The following is a 23,043-nucleotide window of genomic DNA, read 5'->3' as shown; positions in this document are numbered from 1 at the left end:
AATAACAAGTGAATGAAAAGAGAAGTAATTACTAAACGAAATTAAAGAAGATAAGTCTTTCCGATGACAAGAGTAAATGCAATGTTCAAGTGTTCCAATTGAGCATAATAAGAGAATAGATCATAGCTTTTGTGTACAGGATGTTTCATGTCCCTATAATGGGTGTTAATCCTTCTATTTATAATTCTAATTAGGGAGACAAGATCCTCAAATCAAGCTCCTCTTGAATGAGAATAAAATCGTCATTGATGGCTGCATAACGGTTGGTCTTGAATATTGATATTCTCTATAACGGCTACTCATTAAATGTACCCGATATCGAATCTTTGAATCTTTATTGCCAGCTACTCTGCCTTCGGGATCCAACAAACACCGGCCACACACTCGCGCCCGGTGCCAGTCATTTGCTGACTCACGTTCTACCTGTCTTTTGTTCCACGTGTCATCCCATCATTCCGCCAACTGTCACTGACCAATTTTACCCCATACAGATAGTCCCCCTACTTTCCGGTGATACAACTCAGCGTTACCGGGAAGTAGATAAGAGTTCTTTTCTTGGCGGGAAAGTTCCTGAGCGGTCTCTGAAACTTGAAAGGACGTACGTCTTCTCGCATTTAATAACCCGAACACATGTTGTTCCGTAATTCAGCAAGTACTTTGCTAGTTTTCGAGGTAATTATGACCACGATTTTTGCCGTCTATAACTTCTCCACTACTCATCATTTTTATTCTTTACTTTCACAACTCTTAGAACTCCTTCTTCTTCACTGAATCTCCCTAGAACTTTTCAGCAACACTCAACTTCCTCAGTAAGAACTTCTTCACAGATTTTTACCACCATATCTTCTTATACTGCTATCTCCGAAAATGCTAGCCTTATCTTCGGTGGAAGCCCAAAGAAGAACAAAACCAAAGAGGTTGATGTTGATTCTGAACCTCCAACCGTAAACACCATCATACCACTTCGTCTTAGCACAGAATCTGATCTCCAAGAACACAAACCACCTCCGAACTCAAAAAGCGACAGGTTCTGGCCTGTCCGTAGATATCCTTCTTCCATTCGCCCTTCTAACATCCATGTTGTGAAGGAGGAATGCAACTGGGATAACGTCAAAATTCTTATCCCTGATGAGGTAGAACGAGTTACCTACTCGAAGTCGGGGTTCACGTATGTCTACACGTACCCCTTTACTTTGGGTCCTTTCACCTTGGGAGTGGGTAAAGGAATTGACCCAATAATTGTAGAATTTTGCCATCAGTACCAAGTTTGCTTGGCACAGGTAGGCCCATCCATATGGCGTACGGTGGTCTGCCTCCGCCAACTATGCGTTGAAACTGGGGAAACCCTTACCTTTGCGCATATGATGAATCATTACTCCCCAAAGATCTTCTGTGGGGGTGCGCTGAATCTTAGCAAGCGTGGCCACCACGCCCTTCTTACCAGTGTCGATGACGACAATGACCGTGGATGGATGGAACGGTTCGTTATCATTGCTACTAGGGACATCATCCCGGCTACAACGCCAATTTTTCCCAAATCATGGAACCTTTTCTGTAAATCTTCGTCTACTTGTTTCTTTTCGTGAAAAACTTTCTCCTTAGCTGACATTTTATTTTCTTCATTGTTTTCGTTCCATCTACTCGCTGGGAACCATCACGGGTTTAAGACCTTAGCCGATGGGTATAGAAGATTCTGGATATTACTACTCTAGATTTTCGAAAGTGGAAAGAGATGGCTTCCAAATACGGGTGGAGAGCCAAGAACCACGATATGCAAGGAATTATTCTTTATTTCAATCTCAATAACATAGGAGAAATTTGTTAACTGTTCTTTTGTTCCACACAGGACTTCCGAAGGGTTTTGTCGTATGCCCCGACATCGAGGCTCTCGATGACCCTGAGGAGGCCAAACAGGAATTGCAAAGTTCCCTTAGCCGGAGTAGGGATCGCGGATCTGCTCGAGCCTCCGTATTGAGTGCCTCCTCTCGGAGCCCCCGTCTAAAAGTAAGAAACCAAAGAAGAAGCGTACCTCCTCGATTGGGGCTCAGGAGAAGAGAGTGAGAAGATCATCAACTGAAATAGTCACACTGGTTATTTATGAGGATGAAGGGGCTAATGATGAAGGCGCCCCTCTTCAAAGAAGAAAAAGGTCTTCATCAACTCAATCGGGTGCTCAGCCGGTAGAGCTTCAAAATCCATCGTCAGAGGAAGTTCAGGCACTCTGAGGGCAAATGGGTTCGGTTGAAAATGTTGATTCCCACTTTCTGATCCCTGCCGATGTCCCCGGTCTGAGAAGTTCGTCCCCTGACCTTCCTCTGTCACCGACTATTGAGCCAGCCACAACTGCCACGCCTTCTACAATAATTGTTTCTTCTCCATCTACACCAACAACTCCTTATCCATCGACACCAGCTATCCCTTCTCTACCAGCACCAGCTATTTTTTCTCCATCGGCATCAACAAGTAAGGAATGCCTCTCCTCCACGGTCTTCCAACCACAGGAACTTGGGAAATACTTACTCAACCCCTTCTCAAGATCCTCGTGGGAGGAGAAGTGCCAGTCTTTCGGTTTCAAATGAGTGCCATATTCTCTCCAAGTCGGTGGAGCTTGGCAATTACCTGAAGCTGCTGGCATCAGCGAAGGATTGGAAAAAGATGGATTCCCAATCTAGGGAGTGCCTAATAAACAACAACATCCATTGCTCGGCGCGGGTAGCAACCTCACCTCTCTTTATCTTTTTTCGATTTATATTTTTGAAGTAATAACTTCGATTCTATCCTTTCTTCAGGCCAATCTTTTTTCCTCTAAGAGCCTGCTGAGGTTGATCCTGGACAATCAATGGCTTGGTTCAGAACGAGATCAACGTTTGGCTGAAAGGAATTAGCTCTCTGAGTGCCTCCCGGTGTTGGAGGCCAATATCGCTCAAATGATGAGCTCGAGCCCGGCTGCAGCAGTGTCAACAAGATAGGATAGCTCATAGCCAAGAAGCAACCCAGCTACATGAGAACCTTAAGGAAGCAAAGGCTAAGTGGGTTGAGCTTCACGATGTTGTGACTGCTGCCGAGCGTGAGTCAACCTTCATTGAACAAGTTAATAACTTGGAGGATGGCTTGTGTGCCAAAACTGAGGAGGCCAATGCTGCCGAGGAGAAGAGGGCGAAAATGGAAAAGAGACTCAAGAGAGTCATGGAGCAGAACCGAATTTACTCAACCACCAACATTGAGATTGATTCCAAGACTAGTGCAATGAAGGCTGAAAACGAAGAGCTCCAAGCCAAATTTGACAAGCTCCGAGCAAAAATCCAGGACCAAGAAGAATGCCTCGTCTTGGAGAAGACCTACGCCATGTATCCAAAGTAGGCATTACTAATATTGGTGATAGCATTGACAAGGCCCGGGAACAGGAGTTAGCACCTCGTGAGAACCTTCCTGCTCGTCTCACTACATCTGATTCCTCGAATACTAATTCTAAGTATTCAAAATCCGAACGAGAAACCAAAGAAGATGAAGGTCCCAAACCGGCAGCGGAACAACCTTCTTCCACCAAAGAAAATGAAGACCCTTCTCGCCCTTCGGGTTCCGGCAGCAAAGAATGATGTATAAATTTTTCTTTTAACTTTTGTAATTATGTCAAAACTTTTTATTAAGTTTTGGCACTCTGATTACTGAACAAAACTTTTTTTCCTAAGTGTTGTACAAAAACATTCCTTTTTATTTAATTGAGAAAGCTTCGGGAATATTTTCGCATCCGATACCCTTCGATTTCGGGCATAAATTCTTCCAGAATTTACCCTTTACTATGAGGGTTTCATAAGAGAGGACCCTTATGTTTACATCGCTCTTGAAGAGGACATCTCATGTTCATTCTGGTACAAGCATTTGAAGCTTTTGTTAACTTTCAAACGGTAAAATAAATTGACTTATAATTTAGACAAGAAATAAGATAAGAATAAAAAAGACTTTGATTTATTTTCTCTATCTTTAAAAGTATATTTACATAAACATTTATTTGTTTAAGTAAATAAAGCTGCCAATACATGTGGCTAACGTGTACAACTTATTTCTACGGAGATGATCACGCAGCCCCCGGTCCTGATAAGATATTGACTCCAGTTCTAACAGTCCCCGATTTACGTGGCACTCTTGGTGTCGTATCAAGTATTACTGCCACCTAGTGTACATTTACATGTTCGAATGCTAAGTATAAGAGTAAATGTAGTGTTCAAGTGTTTCAATTGAGCGTAATAAGAGAATAGATCATAGCTTTTGTGTACAAAATATTTCATGTCCCTACAATGGATGTTAATCCTTCTATTTATAATTCTAATCAGGGAGACAAGATCCTCAAATCAAGATCCTCTTGAATGAGAATAAAATCGTCATTGATGGTTGTATAACAATTGGTCTTGAATGTTGATATTCTCTGTAACTTCTGCTCATTAAATGCTACCCAATATCAAATCTTTGAATTTTTATTGCCAGCTACTCTGCCTTCGGGATCCAACAAACACCGGCCACACACTCGCGCCTGGTGCCAATCATCTGCTAACTCGCGTTCTACCTGTCTTTGGTTCCACGTGTCATCCCATCATTTTGCCAATTGTCACTGACCAATTTTACCCCATACACTGCCCTATTGATCTTGAACTTTTTACCAGGTTTTACTTTTTAAATCTTTCTGAGTTAGTGCAACTAGCTCAAAGGCCAACTTAAACTTGTCAGAAGAGATTCTGTCTGGCCAAATTATCAAAGAGTTCTAGGAAAAATGTTATAATCATGGAAGCTTTTGCTTCAGCATGATCTGGACTGTTTAATTATAGAGACTTAGATTATTGCTTGAGACTTATAAGGTGAAGACTGTTAGAGAAGAATGATAGTAACTAATGCCTTTTAGACAAAGATTTAAAACTTTATTGGAATCATCTCGGCCATATGTTAACTTTTCTTCTTTTAAGAAATTGAATGAAGAAAAAGCTGTGTTGAATCCAAAATGCGATCTCACCGAACTCTACATTTTTCTTTTTGGGTTACGGAAACCAACATCAATTTTACTGCTCCCTCTGTCCCAATTTATATAGGTGACATTGTTAGCATAGAAACATAAAAAGAAATGAATATTTTTAAAACTTATACTCTAAAACAAACCTTAAATATTTGTGTGATCATAAATTATTTTAGTAAGGATAAACAAAAAAATTTAAAAATAAAATATTTCTGATTATAAAAAGATGATATTATTGTTGGGATAAATTAAAAAAAAAATAGTGCGATGAAAATAGTACCACATAAATGAAGACAGAAAAATAGTATTCTATATACTTTCTGCAAAAGAAAGTAGGACCATAACTTCCACCCTAAAGGAATAGTGATTATAAGTTGTTATGACTTAGCTGCCTAATAAATGTAGGAGACTACTTACAATAAGAGCAAAGTTAAGCACAAATATAACTTGAATGTGCTCATAATATACTGATTTTTAAAATACATTGCGCGGGCCTTCATTCTTGAAAGGGCTAAAAGTGGGTCATCTTGTTGCACATGTGTCTTGCACATGACCCATTTATCATTTATAAATATATTTTGAGAGAATAAAACTCACTAATTGACTCCAAATCTACCCATTACATCCAAAAAGTGATTTAGAAATGATTAAAAGGCCATCTTGACATATTTCCATAAAAAAGTTTACACTGTTAACATGATGTCCAATTGTTATATGTAATTTTAATTAGGATAACATATATGAACTTTTTATTAATAAAGTAAACAACTGACTAATCCTAGGAACTAATTGGCAGGAGCGGCCCTTCCCTAAAGCGGGTAATCACATTTACAGGGGATCCATTTTTTTTGTTACACTTAATAGGCTATATATAAATTTAAAAAAAAGTTTTGTGAAGTGAAAAAGTTTGATTTGTTTCTTTAACAAATATAGAGAAGAAGCATTTTGCAACTGCTATGATTTTTTGCCAAGAAAATTACATTTGAAATGAATATTGAACCCGAATTTCGTAAAAAACGTGTGATATATAGGAAAAAACAATTTGATGAGAATGTTGATAATGACATCTCAAAATCTCTTGAAGAGTCCTTTAGAGTTGATTACTTTTTATACATAGTAGACAAGGCTATTTTTTCACTTCAAAATAGATTTGAACAATTTGAAGCATATGAAAATATTTTTGGTTTTCTATTTAGTGATAAAAAACTAAAATCACTAAATGATGGAAATTTAAAAACACATTGCCTTAATCTTGAAAATTTTTCTTAAAGCATAATAATCAATCCGATATTGATGGTTTAGTGTTATTTTCAGAATTGAAAGTGTTAAGAAAAATAGTACAATTAGAAGATAACAGTTTAATTAACATACAACAATAACAACAACAACAACAACAACAACAACAACAACAACCCAGTAAAATCCCACTAATGAGGTCTGAGGAGGGTAGTGTGTAGGCAGACCTTACCCCTACCCCAAAGGAGTAGAGAGGCTGTTTCCGAAAGACCCTCGGCTCAAGAAAACAAAAAGACAAAAGGACAAAAAATATTTCATAAAAATCTTTAATTAATATACTCAATCAAATAAAAATATTTGATTATTTTTCAAATGCCTATATTCATTATAGAATAATGTTAATAACTCATGTTACCGTTGCTTCAGCGGAAAGAAATTTTTCAAAATTAAAATTAAAAAAATCTTACCTAAGATCAATAATGTATCAAAAGAGGTTAAATGGATTAGCTATATTGTCAATTGAGAAAGACTTATTAGGAGAAATTGATTAAAGAAAAATTATTAATAATTTTGCATCTAAAAAAAATTAGAAAATAGACTTCAAATAAATAATTTTTTTTTTTTTTAAAGTTAAAGCCCCTCATAAAATTTGGCTTTAGGCCACAAAATTTGTTAGACCGCCCTATTGGATCCGGCTCCTCTTCATTTCCCTTAACTTCAATTTCTCAAGTTGTTATTCGGACGGGTGCTACAGTACTGCACGTCCCCTTTTAGTATCGGTGTTCGAGTTTAGCTAATTAAAGCTCCGGCCTAATCATGGTTGGAATAATAGATATTCTTATTATTTGCTCCCGAAATGTTCCGTAATCCTATATTTAGCAGAATATATATCCACATCCATAAATATGTTAAAGGCCTATATAATAATTTCAAAAAGATTATAGTAAAATAAAAAAGAATTGTAGCTACATTTTCAAATCTAAAAGTGCAATTGTTCCCATTGAGCTTTCGATCCGCTACTAAGTTTGTATTTTATTGCATTACCACATGCTCTGTTCAAATAGTCCAAGAATTTGCAGAACTCAATCAAAGAGAAGAAAAGGGGACCATATGTCCACTACGTTACGTGTGGTGTCGATCATTTTGAATTTTTTTTTTTGTCAATAAAAATATAAGTATATACTCCCCCGTCTTAATTTATATTAATTTATATGGTATACAATTTAGATCATAAATTTAGATATAATATTTTAAAGCTTTTTGAAATATAATTTTATATTCGAAAACTACACAAAGTACTTTAAATCAAAATATTTAGTAATATAGAATATTTAAAAGGCATATAAAAAATTCACCATAAAAAATAACTGACGGAAGAGAGTAATTGACCAATTAAGTCAGAAAGAGAAACTAATTTCCTACTAAATTATTTTCTTAAATTTTAGGATGTGACTGTATTTTCGACTGATTCTCGATTACTTTTGTTTACCCGAAAAACGGGATAAAGTTGAATTTGTACGTAGTTCTAAGGGTATGTGATATAACTTAACACAAATCGTAAGAGTAAAATGGAAATATCAAATATTGATTGCAAAGAATGAAAAATAAGCAAAGTTGGAAAGAAGATGATTTATGGATTCTCTTCAATATATGAGTGTATGATATCTCAGTTATCATGTATGTAGAAACTCCGTCCTTACAGAAATGATAACCATCCCCTTTATAGTGGAAGGATCCTACTTTAGATATAATTAAAAATACATAGTGGGAGACCCATGATAAATCAGTTTTTCCATAATTCCTGCCAGGATTCTCTCCTCTAGTGCGGTTGCAACGGCTCTTGTCTATGAGCTCGATATTGCCTCGAGCTCGATGTCGACTCGAGCTCTCGATCTTGACTCGAGCTCGATTCTGATTCGGAGCCTTGTATTGATTCGGGTTCAGTGTTGGTCAGTTCCTGCCTCATAAGCTCGATAACTTCACTTCGCATCATAGTTCGATTTGGATTCGAGCTCGATAATGATATCGAAGGTTGATGACCTGACTTCGGACCTCAACCTGATATTATGAAGACGCTCTTCGATCCAATGCATTATCATTTCGACAAGTTCGTACGAAGGACTAACCGGTTTTTGCCGTATACAGATAGTCCCCTCGTTTCTCGGGAAGGATATAGCGATAAACAACATGATTTTTCAACGGTACGATAAGATATATACTGACGTTTGCATCGAGTCCGATCATGACGTACGTAATAGCTATCCCGTCGGTTCAGTTTTTCGAGGCATTTAATGCGTGTCAGACGATGGTCGGCCATTATCGAAATTGAACCGCCATTGCTCAACCTATAAATAACTCCTTTTTTCACTTTTAATCACTTTTACATCTCCAAACTCTAAATTTTCTAACTTCTTTCTCGCATATTCTGAATTCATATGTAAGTCTGCAAAAAAATAATTCTGCGTTTTCTACTGCAAAATCTTTCTTTAACACACCATATTTTTGTTATCTCTTTCTATTTTCGATCTTTAAATCCAAAAATGGCGAAAATATCAAAATTCATTCCTCAGAAAGAAAAAGCTTCTTCTTCACAGCATGCCGCCGACAAAACACCGGTGGAGCCACGGCCTGAGGCGTGCGCTCCTGGGGCGTGTATTCTTACCTCTAATTTTAAGGTCGACAAAGGCTCGTCGGTCCCCGGCCGATGTGAGCCAGTATCGAGGTATATGTGTTCGATAACCGAGGGGCACCTCGAACAGCTAAAGAAAGATTGTAATTGGGAGAACAAATAAATTGTAATCCCATATTTTGGAGAAGATATCACCACTTACGTGAAAGGGTTTTAAAGTGTGTATACTTACCCTTTCACATTAGGTCCCCTTGACCCTATTATTATTGATTTTTGCCGTCAATACCAAATAACCCTAGGCCAGATCCATCCTTCTTTTTGGTGGATCGTTATTTTGATCCGTTACTTCGTGAACAAAATCGAGGGGATGCCTTTCACCCTCGACCATCTCATTCGATTGTACTGCCCTCGCCACTTTCGAGGCGGGTTAATAAAACTTCAGTGCCGGGCTACCAAGGTTCTGTTCTCGAGCATAGACGAGGACAGGGATCGAGGTTGGATGGGCAGGTTCATTCGAGTGAAGACTTCGGACCTGATTCCGACTGAAAAGATATAATTTTCCAAGGAGTGGAACATGAAGTGTAAGTGTAATTCTGCTGTTATCTCCTACTATTTTGCCTCTTTATTTCTTTTCTCACCGATACCCATTTTTTGTGATGCAGCGGTACCTTGGATGCCCGGTGCAGTTCCTGACCTCAAGAACTGGGTACGGGATCTAGCTTCGACCTCTACATATGCCGAGCGCTCATGGCGTGATTTGTCAAAGAGCCGATGGGAGGCCAAAAATCATGGTAAGCCTCTTTCTCGTATCTTTGGTAGTTCGAACGAGATGCTTTCCATATACTTAAATCAATTTTTCTGTATGTAGGTGTGGGCAAAGATGCGGTTTTAAGGCCCCCGCCCAGCGAGGAAGAGGCTTCGATCTCTGTTCCAAAACCGGTGAAGGATAATAAGAGAAAAAGGGCCTTTGCTTCCGAAGATCCAAAACCGAAGACGAGGATGGCTTGTAAGCCGAGGAAGAATACCATCCCTTTAACCATGGAATCAGTCATGTATCTAATGGATGAAGACGAGGAAGAAGAAGAAAACGATGGGTCCGTGCTGGTGGCCCGACTGAAGAAAACCATCAGTGCCCCAAAGGCAGCTGCATCGATGGTGATTTACGGACTGAGGAGATATCGGAGGAAGGTTCGGGCAGAGTCCCTGAACCGTTGAGATCGAGGATGCTTCCCACCGAAGTCAACAAACGGTGGGTATATCAGAAGAGGTCGGTCCTGAAGCTCTACGAACTGAGGAGAATGTCCCAAGAGAGTCGCTTGGGCCAATAGTAATCGGAGACTCGCCCAATCTCCCTACTTTTTCCGAAGGGGCGATTCGGGAACCCCAAGCTCTGGGGGCCCTCAAGATAAACTGATCTCATGAAGGGGAGGAACCCTTCTGTGATTTGTTTACTGGTGTCGAGGATGTTGCTAGCCCTAGTGATGTATCGGGCCTTTTCTGTGAAGTGCAACAAGCTCTAAATCGAGTAAGCTCTAACTCCCTTCGTTGATACCACTTTCATGTTTGCTATTCTTTTCTAACTTCTTTTCTTCTTTCTTCGTAGGCCGCAGCGGTTCATCGAGAAGCATGTTCTCAGTCTCGAGCTGGTCTCGAGCCGAACCGCATTTATACGAGTCCGACCTTCAACGAGTTATGGAGGAGAGGAACACCCTTAAATTCCTCTTAGGGCAAAGGGGAGAGGAAATCAAAGACCTCCGAACTGAGTTGGCCAAGTCTCACCAAGTTCAGACTGATCTGACTGAGCAGTTAATGATATTATTAAAATCCTATGGGCTCGATACTGGAACGGTGACTAATATTTTGGTCTCACAGCTGCATCAAAAGTTTGAGATGATTGGGAAGCTCCGTGAGGAGGTCGATGTGATAAAGGCGGAGTCCTTGAAGTGGAAAGAAAGTATGGACCGCTTTACTGGATAGAAAGAAACTGCTCGAGCCCAATTATTATCGGCCGAAAACCAACTTCACAGCTTGAAGGAGAAGAGCTCGGTTCAAGCAAGAAAAATAGAGGAGCTCGAGGCTCGGTTGGCCTCCGAACTTGCCAAGGCCAAATCTGACGCCGAAAAAGCAAAGGCCAAAGCGGATGCATTTGTGGCCATCTATCGGGCCGATGCTGAAGCTGCTCAGGTACAAGAAAGAGAGGCAGTCGAGAACGTCAACACTCGAGAACATTGGGTTGCTGAACTTGTTAAGTGCCGATCTCGGAGGGAGACCCTCGAGGAGATCCATGATCAAGGTTTCGATGTCACCGAAGAGATAAAAAGGGCTAAAGAGCTCAAAGCCAATGTTGAAGCCTTGGCTTCCGATGATGATGATGGTGATGATGATGATGATGGCGATGATGGGAGCAAGAGTGGGTCTGAGAGCAGGGAGGAGCTCGATGGAGAAGAGACTGCCCCCGTAGATAACCAAGAAACTTATCCCTTAGTTTTCATTTTGGTTTTTCGTGTAGGGTCCTGTTCGGACATTGTAAACATTCTCGTATATATATAAAGATCTTTTCTTTTCCTGACTTTCCTCTGTTTTATTCTCTGCCTCGTGAATATTTTATTTCATTCATGCCTTATGAAGATTTTCATAAGGCTTTAGGCAATTTGATCGTATTTGGACCTTGTAGCCTTTATAACCGAGTGAGTGCTTGCTTGAACTTGAAATAAGGCAGCCCGTAGGCTTAGTAGTCTAGCGAGTGATTGCTCAAACTTGAAATAATATAGCCCGTAGGCTTATTAATCGAGTGAGTAATTCGAACTCGAAGTAATGTAGCCTGTAGGCTTAATGATCGAGTGAGTGATTCGAACTCGAAGTAATGTAGCCCGTAGGCTTAATGGTCGAGTGAGTATTTGCTCGAACTCGAAATAAGAGTAGCCCATAGGCTTAGTGGTCGAGTGAGTGCTAGCTCGAACTCGAAGTGATGTAGCCCGTAGGCTTAATGATCGAGTGAGTGATTTGAACTCGAAGTAATGTAGCCCGTAGGCTTAATGGTCGAGTGAGTATTTGCTCGAACTCGAAATAAGAGTAGCCCGTAGGCTTAGTGGTCGAGTGAGTGCTAGCTCGAACTCGAAGTGATGTAGCCCGTAGGCTTTATTAGTCAAGTGAGTGATTCAAACTCGAAGTAATATAGCCCGTAGGTTTAATGATCGAGTGAGTGAGTCGAACTCGAAATAATGTAGCCCGAAGGCTTATTGATTGAGTGAGTGATTTGAACTCAAAGTAATGTAGCCCGTAGGCTTAATGGTCGAGTGATTATTTGCTCGAACTCAAAATAAGAGTAGCTCGTAGGCTTAGTAGTCGAGTGAGTGCTTGCTCGAACTCGAAGTGTTATAGCCTGTAGGCTTTATTAGTCGAGTGAGTGATTCGAACTCGAAGTAATATAGCCCGTAGGCTTAATGATCGAGTGAATGATTCAAACGCGAAGTAATGTAGCTTGTAGGCTTAATGGCCGAGTGAGTATTTGATCGAACACGAAACAAGAGTAGCCCGTAGGCTTAGTAGTTGAGTGAGTGCTTGCTCGAACTTGAAGTGATGTATCCCATAGGCTTTATTAGTCGAGTGAGTGATTCGAACTCGAAGTAATATAACCCGTAGGCTTAATGATCGAGTGAATGATTCGAACTCGAAGTGATGTATCCCGTAGACTTTATTAGTCGAGTGAGTAATTCGAACTCGAAGTAATATAGCCCGTAGGCTTAGTAGTCGAGTGGCAGTCCCCGATTTGTGGGGTAATCATCGGCCCTTGAGCCTGTTTGCGTAATAGATCATGAAATAGAGGATGGGTTGTGAGACATGAGATATGGGCAAAGAAGTTTCTTTTCATGTCATTATACATGTGTTTCTATTTTGTACTAGGGATCGAGCAATCTACACGAGCATGGTTCGTTTTTACCATTTGGCTCTTACAATTTTTCCTATCGGAACCCTGTTGTTATAAAGTAACTTTCTTGCATCGAACTTGATATATTTGAGGGTAATGCCCTACCACTATTCGAGGTTGATTGTAAAGAGGTCTCAAATACTGTTAAATTGTTCTAAGTTAGCACGATCAATGGTTGCCTCATTAAAAAACTTACCGAAAAACCCATTTGGGATAAAACTGGTCTAAGGAAAAAAGAGTGCAACGCGTACTTTCAGACCTAAGGCTTCGTGTTGAATGATCCATCCTTATTCTTGATTTAACTCCTGCAAGGGTTAGTTTCAAAATATAAACGAACATGGGAGGGTCGTACCTTAGTAGTAGTATCGTTTTAGGTGTGACACGTTCCAATTGCTTGGTAGTTGTTTGCCGTTTATAATACCGAGTTTGTAGGATCCTTTAGCGACACTTTCGAGTACTTGATAAGGTCCTTCCCAGTTCAGACCCAGTTTTCCTTCGTTTGGATTTCGGGTGCCGAGGGTGACTTTCCTTAGCACTAAGTCCCCGATTTTAAAATGGCAAAGATTGGCTCTTCGATTATAGTATCTTTCGATCCGCTGCTTTTGGGCGGCTAATTGGACGAGAGCGGCTTCTAGTTTTTCATCCAATAATTCGTGGCTAGTATTCATAGCCTCATGATTTAACTCTTCTGTTGTATATCGATACCTAGCACTGGGTTCCCCGACTTCGAATGGAATCAAGGCTTCGGGGCCATATACTAAGGAGAACGGGGTAGCCCCCATACTGGATTTTGATGTTGTTCGATATTCCCAAAGAACTTCGGGTAGGATTTCTCTCCATTTTCCCTTAGCGTCGTTCAACCTTTTCTTTAAGTTTTGAATGATAGTCTTGTTCGTCGATTCGGCCTGCCCGTTCCCACTAGGGTGATATAATGTTGATAATATCCTTTTTATTTTGTGGTCTTCGAGGAATTTTGTCACTTTGCTGCCGATAAATTATTTTCTATTGTCACACACTATTTCGGCGGGTATCCCAAATCGACATACGATATGATCCCAGATGAAGTCTATAACCTCTTTCTCTCTTACTTTCTCGAACGCCTGTGCTTCAACTCATTTAGAGAAATAGTCAGTCATAAATAAAATGAACTTAGCTTTACCTGGGGCCGATGGCAGGGGGCCGGCGATATCCATTCCCCATTTCATGAATGGCCATGGGGATAGGACTGAGTGAAGTTGCTCCCCGGGCTGATGGATCATCGGTGCAAACCTTTGACATTTATCACATTTTCGAACAAATTCCTTTGCATCTTTTTCCACATCGATCCAATAATATCCTGCTCTGATTATTTTTCGGACTAATGAATCGGCATCGGAATAATTTCCACAAGTACCCTCGTGAACCTCACGTAGGATGTAGTCGGTGTCTCCTGGTCCTGAGCACACTGCCAATGGTCCATCGAATGACCTTCGGTATAATGTCTCATCTGCAGCCAATGTGAATCGAGCAACTTTGGTTCGTAGGGCCCTCGACTCTTTAGGGTCCGATGGGAGCTTTCCGTTCTTCAAGTATTCAATATATTTATTCCTCCAATCCTAGGTTAAGCTTGTAGATTTTATCTCGGCATGACCTTCCTAGATCACGGATCTCGAGAGTTGAATGACAGTCCCCGAGCCGATCTCATCTTCTTCGACCGACGACCCCAAATTTTCAAGTGCATCGGCCTCACTGTTTTGTTCTCGAGGTACATGCTGTAAAGTCCATTCTTCGAAACGATGCAAAGTTCCCTGTAGTTTGTCCAAAATACCTTTGCATTCTATCATCTCGAACTTCGAAGGTTTTGTTCACTTGATTTACCACCAAAAAAGAATCACACTTGGCTTCAATGACTTCTGCTCCCAAGATTTTAGCTAGCTCGAGGCCTGCAATCATGGCCTCATACTCGGCCTCGTTGTTAGTCAACCTAGTAGTTTTGATAGATTGCCTAATAGTGCTACCCGTGGGCGGCTTCAAAACGATGCCTAGCCCGGACCCCTTCACGTTCAAAGCCCCGTCTGCGAAAAGGGTCCATACCCCCGATGATATACTCGATTTCAACAGGAATTCCTTTTCAGCTTCGGGTACTAGGGTTGGCGCGAAATCGGCCATGAAGTCCGCTAAAATTTGAGACTTGATGGCCGTCCGGGGTCGATATTTGATATCGTACCCACTGAGTTCGACGATCTATTTGGCCAATCGGCTTGATAGTTCGAGCTTGTGCAAAATATTACGAAGTGGGTAAGTGGTTAGTACGCATATGGGGTAACATTGAAAGTATGGTTTTAACTTTCTAGAGGCGCTTATCAGTGCAAGTGCCAATTTCTCTAAGTGTGGATATCTAGTTTTCGCTTCCCCTAAGGTTCTACTTACATAATAAACGGGAAATTACGTACCTTGCTCTTCTCAAATTAGGACACCACTTACCATTATTTCTGATACCGCCAAGTATAAGTAAAGTTTCTCATCTGCCTTTGGAGTGTGAAGCAGCGGTGGGCTCGATAGGTATCGCTTCAATTCCTATAATGCATGTTGGTATTCCGGGGTCCAGGCGAAATCCCTCTTCTTTTTTTAGTAGAGAGAAAAATCTATGGCTTCGATCTGATGACTTCTAAATGAATCGGCCTAAGACAGCTATCCTTCCGGTTAGCCTCTGTACGACTTTTACATTGTCTATGATGGTGATATCTTCGATGGCCTTGATTTTATCGGGGTTGATCTCGATCCTCCGATTTGATACCATGAATCCAAGGAACTTGCCCGAACCGACCTCGAAAGCACATTTCTCGGGGTTGATTTACCTATTTGTTCCTCGAATATTTTATTTACCTAGGCGTTGGTAAGTAGCTCCTGCATTTTTTAGCCCGAAGGGCATTACATTATAATAATACGTTCCATACTTGGTGATAAATGAAGTTTTTTTTCGGTCCTCCGGGTTCATTTGGATTTGATTATACCCGGAATAGGCATCGAGAAAAGTAAGGATCTCGTGGCCGGCTGTAGCATCGATCATGCGATCGATGTTAGGCAGCGGAAAAGAATCTTTGGGGAACACCTTATTTAGATCCTTATAATCTACACACATTCTAAGTTTGTTCCCTTTTTTAGGGACTACAACTACATTGGCTAACCATTCGGGGTATTTCACCTCCCGAATGGACCCTATATTAAGAAGTTTAGTTACCTTGTCCTTTATGAATGTGTGCTTTACTTCGGACTGGGGTCTTCTCTTTTGCTTCACCGATTTGAACCTAGGGTCCAGGCTTAGCCGATGCATCGTTATATCCGGTGGGATCCCTGTTATATCTAAATGGGACCAAGCAAAATAATCTATGTTATCGATAAGAAATTGAATAAGCCTTTTCCTGAGTTCAGGGGTTAATCTCGTTCCCAGGTATACCTTTCGTTCGGGCAAATGCTCGATTAGTATGACTTGCTCCAGTTCTTTAATCGTTGATTGGGTAGCGTCGGAATCATCGAGGACCATGAAGGATCGAGGGATCCTTTGATCATCATCTTCGTCAATCTTCTGATTTTCTAGTTGGGTTGAAGCTGATGTCTGTGATTGCTATTTGACATCTTGTTCCCCTTTTGAGTCCGATCCCTTTGTTGACGAAGGTGAGGATTTCGAGATTGCTTCTTCGACGACAAACATTTCTCTTGCGGTCGGTTGCTCTCCATACACCATTTTGGCTCCCTCCGATTTTGGGAATTTAAGAACTTGGTGGAGGGTTGAAGGTACAACTCTCATAATGTGGATCCATGGCCTTCCAAAAAGGGCGTTGTACCTCATGTAGCCTTCGATTACGTGGAACTTCATTTCCTGGATGGTCCCGACCACGTTTATCGGCAGAATTATCTAGCCTTTGGTGGTTTCACATGCCATGTTGAATCCGTTTAGAACCATGGTTGCGAGTATGACCTGACCCTGTAGACCTGCTGTTCTACAACCTTCTATCTAATAATGTTGGCCGAGCTACCTGGATTAATTAACACACGCTTAACTTTAGTTTTATTCATAAGTACGGATATTACCAGTGCATCGTTGTGAGGTTGCATGATTCCTTCTGCATCTTCATCATTAAAGGACAAGGTTCCTATGAGTGCGTAATCCTGAGTTCGAGGTCGTTTTTCTCGTATAACCGATGTCTTAGTGCGTTTAAGCACCAACCCTTGAGGGGTATCGATACTACCGATGATCATGTGGATGATGTGCTGCGGTTCTTCTTGTTCGTTTTGTTTACTGAAATCCCTGTTTTTGAAATACTTTTTGGCCCTGTCGCTTAAAAATTCTCGAAGGTGCCCTTTATTGAATAAACATGCTACCTCCTTTCTTAGTTGCCTGCAATCTTCCATTCTGTGGCCATGGGTACCATGATATTCTCACATTTGATTGGGATTCCTCTAGGCAGGAATGGTCTGCATGGGTTGAGGCCATTTAGTATCTTTGATGCGTCCGATAGCCGACACGATGGCGGATGCATCAATGCTGAAGTTATACTCTGATAACCGTGGTGCTTCTTTAGGTCCGGTAGGCCTGTCGAACCCATTTTTGTTCATCAGCCCCCAAGACCCTTGACCTCGATCACTTCTTTTATTGCCTTGTCCGGGGTTACGTCTCGATTCATTGATCCTGTGGTTTCCACTATATGGTCGGTATCGGTCCTTGATCGGACTTTGCTCTCGATTGATGTCCCTTCTAGCAGCGGGTTATAAACCCAACTGATCGTCTTCGACTCTAATTTTCGACTGGTACCGATTATGCACGTCGGCCCAAGTAATAGTTGGGTACTCGATCAGGTTATGCTTCAACCACCGTGAAGCCGTCGAACTTCGTTCGTTCAAACCTTGAGTGAAAGCCTGAACAACCCAATCGTCTGTGACTGGTGGCAGATCCATTCGTTCCTTTTGAAAATGAGATACAAACTCCCTTAGCATCTCGTTATCCTTTTGTCTTACTTTGAACATGTCCGACTTCCTGGTCTCGATCTTTATGGCCCCGACTTGTGCTTTTACGAAGGAATCTGCAAGCATAGCGAATGAATCGATAGAATTAGATGGTAAATTATGATACCATATCATTACTCCCTTTGACAAGGTTTCACCGAATTTCTTCAATAATACGGATTCGATTTCATCGTCCTCTAGGTCGTTCCCTTTAATGGCACATGTGTAAGAGGTGACATGTTCGTTGGGGTCGGTAGTTACGTTATATTTAGGAATCTCGGGCATGCGAAATTCTGTGGGATCGGTTTAGGAGCCGCGCTTGGGGGGAAAGGCTTTTGTACGAATATTTTAGAATCTAAGCTCTTCAATATCGGTGGTGCCCTCGGGATCTGATCAACCCTGGAGTTATATGTTTCTACCTTTTTGTCGTTTGCATCGATCCTCCTTTCTCCTGATTCTATTCGTTTGGTCAATTCTTCGAACATCTTAGCAATTTCGGGATTAGTCCCTTACTCTTGCTCATTTGACCTTACTTTAGCTGGTTCCGTTTTGTGGGTGATTTCTCGGGGTGGACTGGACTCCGGTCTACTCGGTACCTGGGTTTGAATCTGCAACTGAGCTATCGCTACCTGTTGAGCTTGCAATATTTCAAAAATCATACGCAAACTGATTCTATTTTCCTCAACGTTATGGGTATCTCGATATGCAGATCGAGTACCACCATGAATGCTATTTTCAGGCTCATAACGTTGGTTTTCCTCAATAGCCACATGCGAATTAACGTCTAATGGTACTTCGACTCGGGTCCCAACGGCATCGACAAGCGGCTTTTCGGCCCTGGTTGTCAAGTTATTGTTTTCTCCTTGAAGGCCAGCTTCATTGTCAATAGGTAAGGCCATTAATTGAGAGTTCGTTGTCGCTAATTCGAAATCAAAGACACTTTCAACAACAAGTGTAAGAGGGTGTGTTTAGCATATTCGTACCAAATAATCACTGTTATCCTTAGCCCCACGGTGGGCGCCAAAGTGTTTATCCGAAAAACGGATAGAGTTGAAATTGTACGTAGTTCTAAGGGTATGTGGTATAACTTGACACAAATCGTAAGAGTAAAATGGAAATATCGAATATTAATTGCAAAGAATGAAAAATAAGCAAAGTTGGAAAGAAGATGATTTATGGATTAAGCAAGATGAATCAATCTATGAAGCTAAAAAGGATAACTCTTCAATATAGGAGTGTATGATATCTCAGTTACCATATATGTAGAAACTTCGTCCTTACATAAATAATAACCATTCCCTTTATAGTGGAGAGATCCTACTTTAGATATAATTAAAAATACATAGTGGGAGACCCATGATAAATCAGCTTTTCCATAATTCCTGCCAGGATTCTCTCCTCTAGTGCGGTTGCAACGGCTCTTGTCTATGAGCTCGATATTGACTCGAGCTCGATATCGACTCGAGCTCGATTCTGATTCGGAGCCTTGTATTGATTCGGGGTCAGTGTTGGTCGGTTTTTGCCTCATAAGCTCGATAACTTTACTTCACATCATAGTTCGATTTGGATTCGAGCTCGATATTGATCGGTCCCTAGGGCTCGAAGCTTGATGACCTGACTTCGGACCTCAACCTGATATTATGAAGACGCTCTTCGATCCAATGCATTATTATTTCGACCAGTTCGTACGAAGGACTAACCGGTTTTTACCATATATAATTTTATAGAGGTGCATGTGTATACTAGTTTTAGTATGCTTGCGTTGCACGCGTGTGCCGCGCCAGATATATAAATTTTATAATATTTATTATATGCAAGCACGGAAAAATAGTAGAAGAAATAGCTTGACAAAAGTTGACACATAAAATCTAATGCAATATGGCGACAGTCATGTTCAACGAAAGTTCACAATCAAAAACACCAAAATAAGGATTAATTGAACATTAATGAAAATTTTAAATACTAATAAAAATACAAAAAAAAAATTAGAAAGAGAAGACCCCGAAACCCCTTAATTTTGTTGATGTTGCTCGAACAACAAAGATATGATGAAAGCGTGGAATTGTAGCTACTTCTTTTAAAAGTACTCATATATAATTCGAAACAAAAAGAAGAAATTATATAAGGTCAAATTGTATATAGTTCAAATAGACCATAAAAATTAATTATTAAAAAATTAAGACTCCTAAATCGAAAAGGAGTTCACAATTACCAATTATAAATTTATAAAGAATAATCTGTCAACTTTTATTAATTAAAAAGAACCATAGATTTTATTAACTAAAAAACCCCTCCTAAACTTAATAGGAGAAATTTCATACTCCTAAATATAAATAAAGTTAGAAAATAAACGAAACCTAGTTACTTCAAAATATACAAAGTTTCCTAATTTATCAACTAAAAACAACTCTCCCAAACCTAAAAGGTGATTATTCCTAAATAGTAGGAAATTAATTAAGATAAATTATTCTTAAATATTAAAAAAATAATTAAATTATTTTTTTGTTCAGTGCGAACTCTATTTTAAAAGGGTAAAAAAGACGAACGATATTTCGCTAAGGGCCTTCGTGCTTTTAATATAGTGTGTGTGTGTGTGTGTGTGTGTGTGTGTCTATATATATATATATATATATATATATATATATATATATATATATATATATATTATATTAAAAGGAGGGTAGTGAAGCATGAGGTTAAACCAAATGGCATATTAAGAAAATGCCACTTGACACTTTTAACAAATTCGAAATAAGTTTTAGACAAATTAAATTTGATCAAATTTAATTTACATGGTTATTGGATTTGCCTTTGACTAGATATCATTTGAATTTAGTTTCTAAGATTATGCACGTTTGAGTTATTATGTAAGGAAATAATAATTTATTTTTGGTTTACTAAAGAAAATTACCGGCCCATATGATATCCTCATTAAATGCTACATTAAAAACAATTAGGTTATATGTAAGGAAAAGAAGGAGTCAGTTTTGGTTTACTTTACACGTTTAAAATAAGACTTGGTTATTACCAAAAAGTAAATAATAATAAGACTTGGTTGTTCCTCGCTTTCAAAAATATATTGATGATTTTTTATTTTAACGTACAAAGTAAACTAAATTATGTGCATTCATAACTTGCAACATTTATCTTTTAAAAGTTAAAGTAAATTCTCTAAAACCAGATATTTCAATAAAAATAACCATTACTAGAAGTTTCAATAATAAACTACCATGAAATTTTGGTGAAGTACTATAAAGTATGATCATATGCACTTATTTTTTTTCTATTTCTATTATTGAATACAAAATTAAATAAAGTATCCTACTCGGGAAAATAATTTAAAATGAGGGGGTAAAAATAGTGCGAGGGTATTTAAATTAATCTAAAAATATAACAAGGCAAGCAAATAACTGATAATCCAGAATATTATTAATAAAATTAAACACTATAGAATGAAATGTTAAAATAAGGAGAGATTTTATTTCATTAGAAGGAAAAATCATTTTCCTCTATATTAAGTAAATTTTAATTGGAGTAGCTGATAAGGATATAAAGTAAGTAGCAAGCTAATAAAAAGTTACATAATAGCGTAACAATATTAAGTGATGGATAGTGTAATAACAATCGATAAGGAACAAAAAAAGAGATAAAATAAATAAATAAATAATTTCAGTGTAGAGATATAAAAGGATAAAATATTTGAATTTGCTATGAGAAAGTTTTTTGAATTATGACGAGAAAAGTCATACAATACTTACATTTTTTGTCTATTATTGAATTAAAAATACTTATAACCTACTAGGGAAAATAATTTAGAAAAAGGGGGTAGAAATAGTGTGAGGGTATTTATACTTTAAATTAATCTAAAAATATGATAAACCAACCAAATAACTGATAATCCAAAATATTATTGATAAAATTAAACACTATAGAACAAAATACTAAAAATAAATAGAAATTTTATTTCAATAGAAAGAAAAATCATTTTCATCTATACATAGTATATTGTAATTGGAGTAGCGGACAAGGATATAAAGTAAGTAGCAAGCTAATTAAAAGTTACATAATAGCGTAACATTTTAAGTGATAGATAATGCAATAACAATCGACAAGGAACAAAAAAAAGAGATAAAATATATAAGTAAATAATTTCAGTATAGAGATATAGAAGGATAAGATATTTGAATTTGCTATGAAAAAGTTTTTTGAATTATGATTATAAAAAAAAGTCATACAATACTTATATTTTCTGTCTAAAACTGAATAAAAAATACTTATAACCAAGTTTAAGACTGATATATTATTGATAAAAGCAAGCTCAAGACAGTAGACAAGAAACAAAAAAAGAGGAAAAGTATGTAAATAAATAATCTCAGAAATATAGATGGAAAAGATATCTGAAATTTAATATGAGAATATTTTTTGAATTGTGATGATAAAAGTTATATTAGACTAATATTTCCTGTCTATTATTGAATTAAAATACTTATAATCAAGCTATAAGTATTTATTTGTCTATTATTGATCACTAACCTTAGCAATTTACAATAAGTAAGATTTTTTTGGGGATAAGACTTATTTGAATTTGAGATAAAAAATATTTTATATTATGATGCGGCCGTGGTAAGACCACGTCTTATTTTTCTAGGAATCTGGATCTCATAACTGTTATCCATCTCCTCCCTCCTATACTCGGAAAGGAGTTATATAATATCCAAGTTCAAGGCTGATATAAACTCATCATTTATATTGCTATAGTAGTATTTGGTGGAATACAACAGATAGTATAAGCAGTTTATTCTACGAATGACGTTGACTCTATCTGATGCAAGAATACCGTTTAAGTTCTAGCGAAGATAATTTTTTGTCGTTATATCTTTTACCATAATGATTAACAAAAATCTAGGCCAATTATTACTTCATGTGGAGTTACATCGAAGAAATCAATATTTACACATGAATAATTGTATGTTGCTCTTTCACGAAAGTAAAAGAGGTTAGATTTTTTGGTTTATGATAGACAAATATTAAACGAAACTATAAATATAGTGTATAAAGAAGGGTTTTCGTAATTTAATTTGAGAGTTTTAGTCAGACAATTTAAATTGTTTGCATTACAAACTATATGGTGATTTATGTTTCATGTCACTAAAATGTTATAATGATAGATTCATATATCTTTAGCTTTAAGGAATAAATTTTAGATATGAGGAACAGAGCCAATCAAAGACCCGACGAACGTTTCACTTTTAAGACTCAATAGTG

The 23,043-nt window shown here is 38.6% G+C and overlaps 1 pseudogene; it reads right to left on the bottom strand.

Moving 5' to 3' along the window:
* The window catches only part of LOC107769276 (protein NRT1/ PTR FAMILY 3.1-like), a 28,618-nt pseudogene that overhangs the window by 3,425 nt on the left and 2,150 nt on the right, over positions 1 to 23,043 (bottom strand).

Source organism: Nicotiana tabacum, chromosome 12 (genome assembly GCF_000715075.1).
Source record: "Nicotiana tabacum cultivar K326 chromosome 12, ASM71507v2, whole genome shotgun sequence".
Classification (NCBI taxonomy): Eukaryota; Viridiplantae; Streptophyta; class Magnoliopsida; order Solanales; family Solanaceae; genus Nicotiana; species Nicotiana tabacum.
The sequence above is the reverse complement of the archived record's forward strand: the minus strand, read 5'-3'. Positions and strand labels throughout refer to the sequence as shown.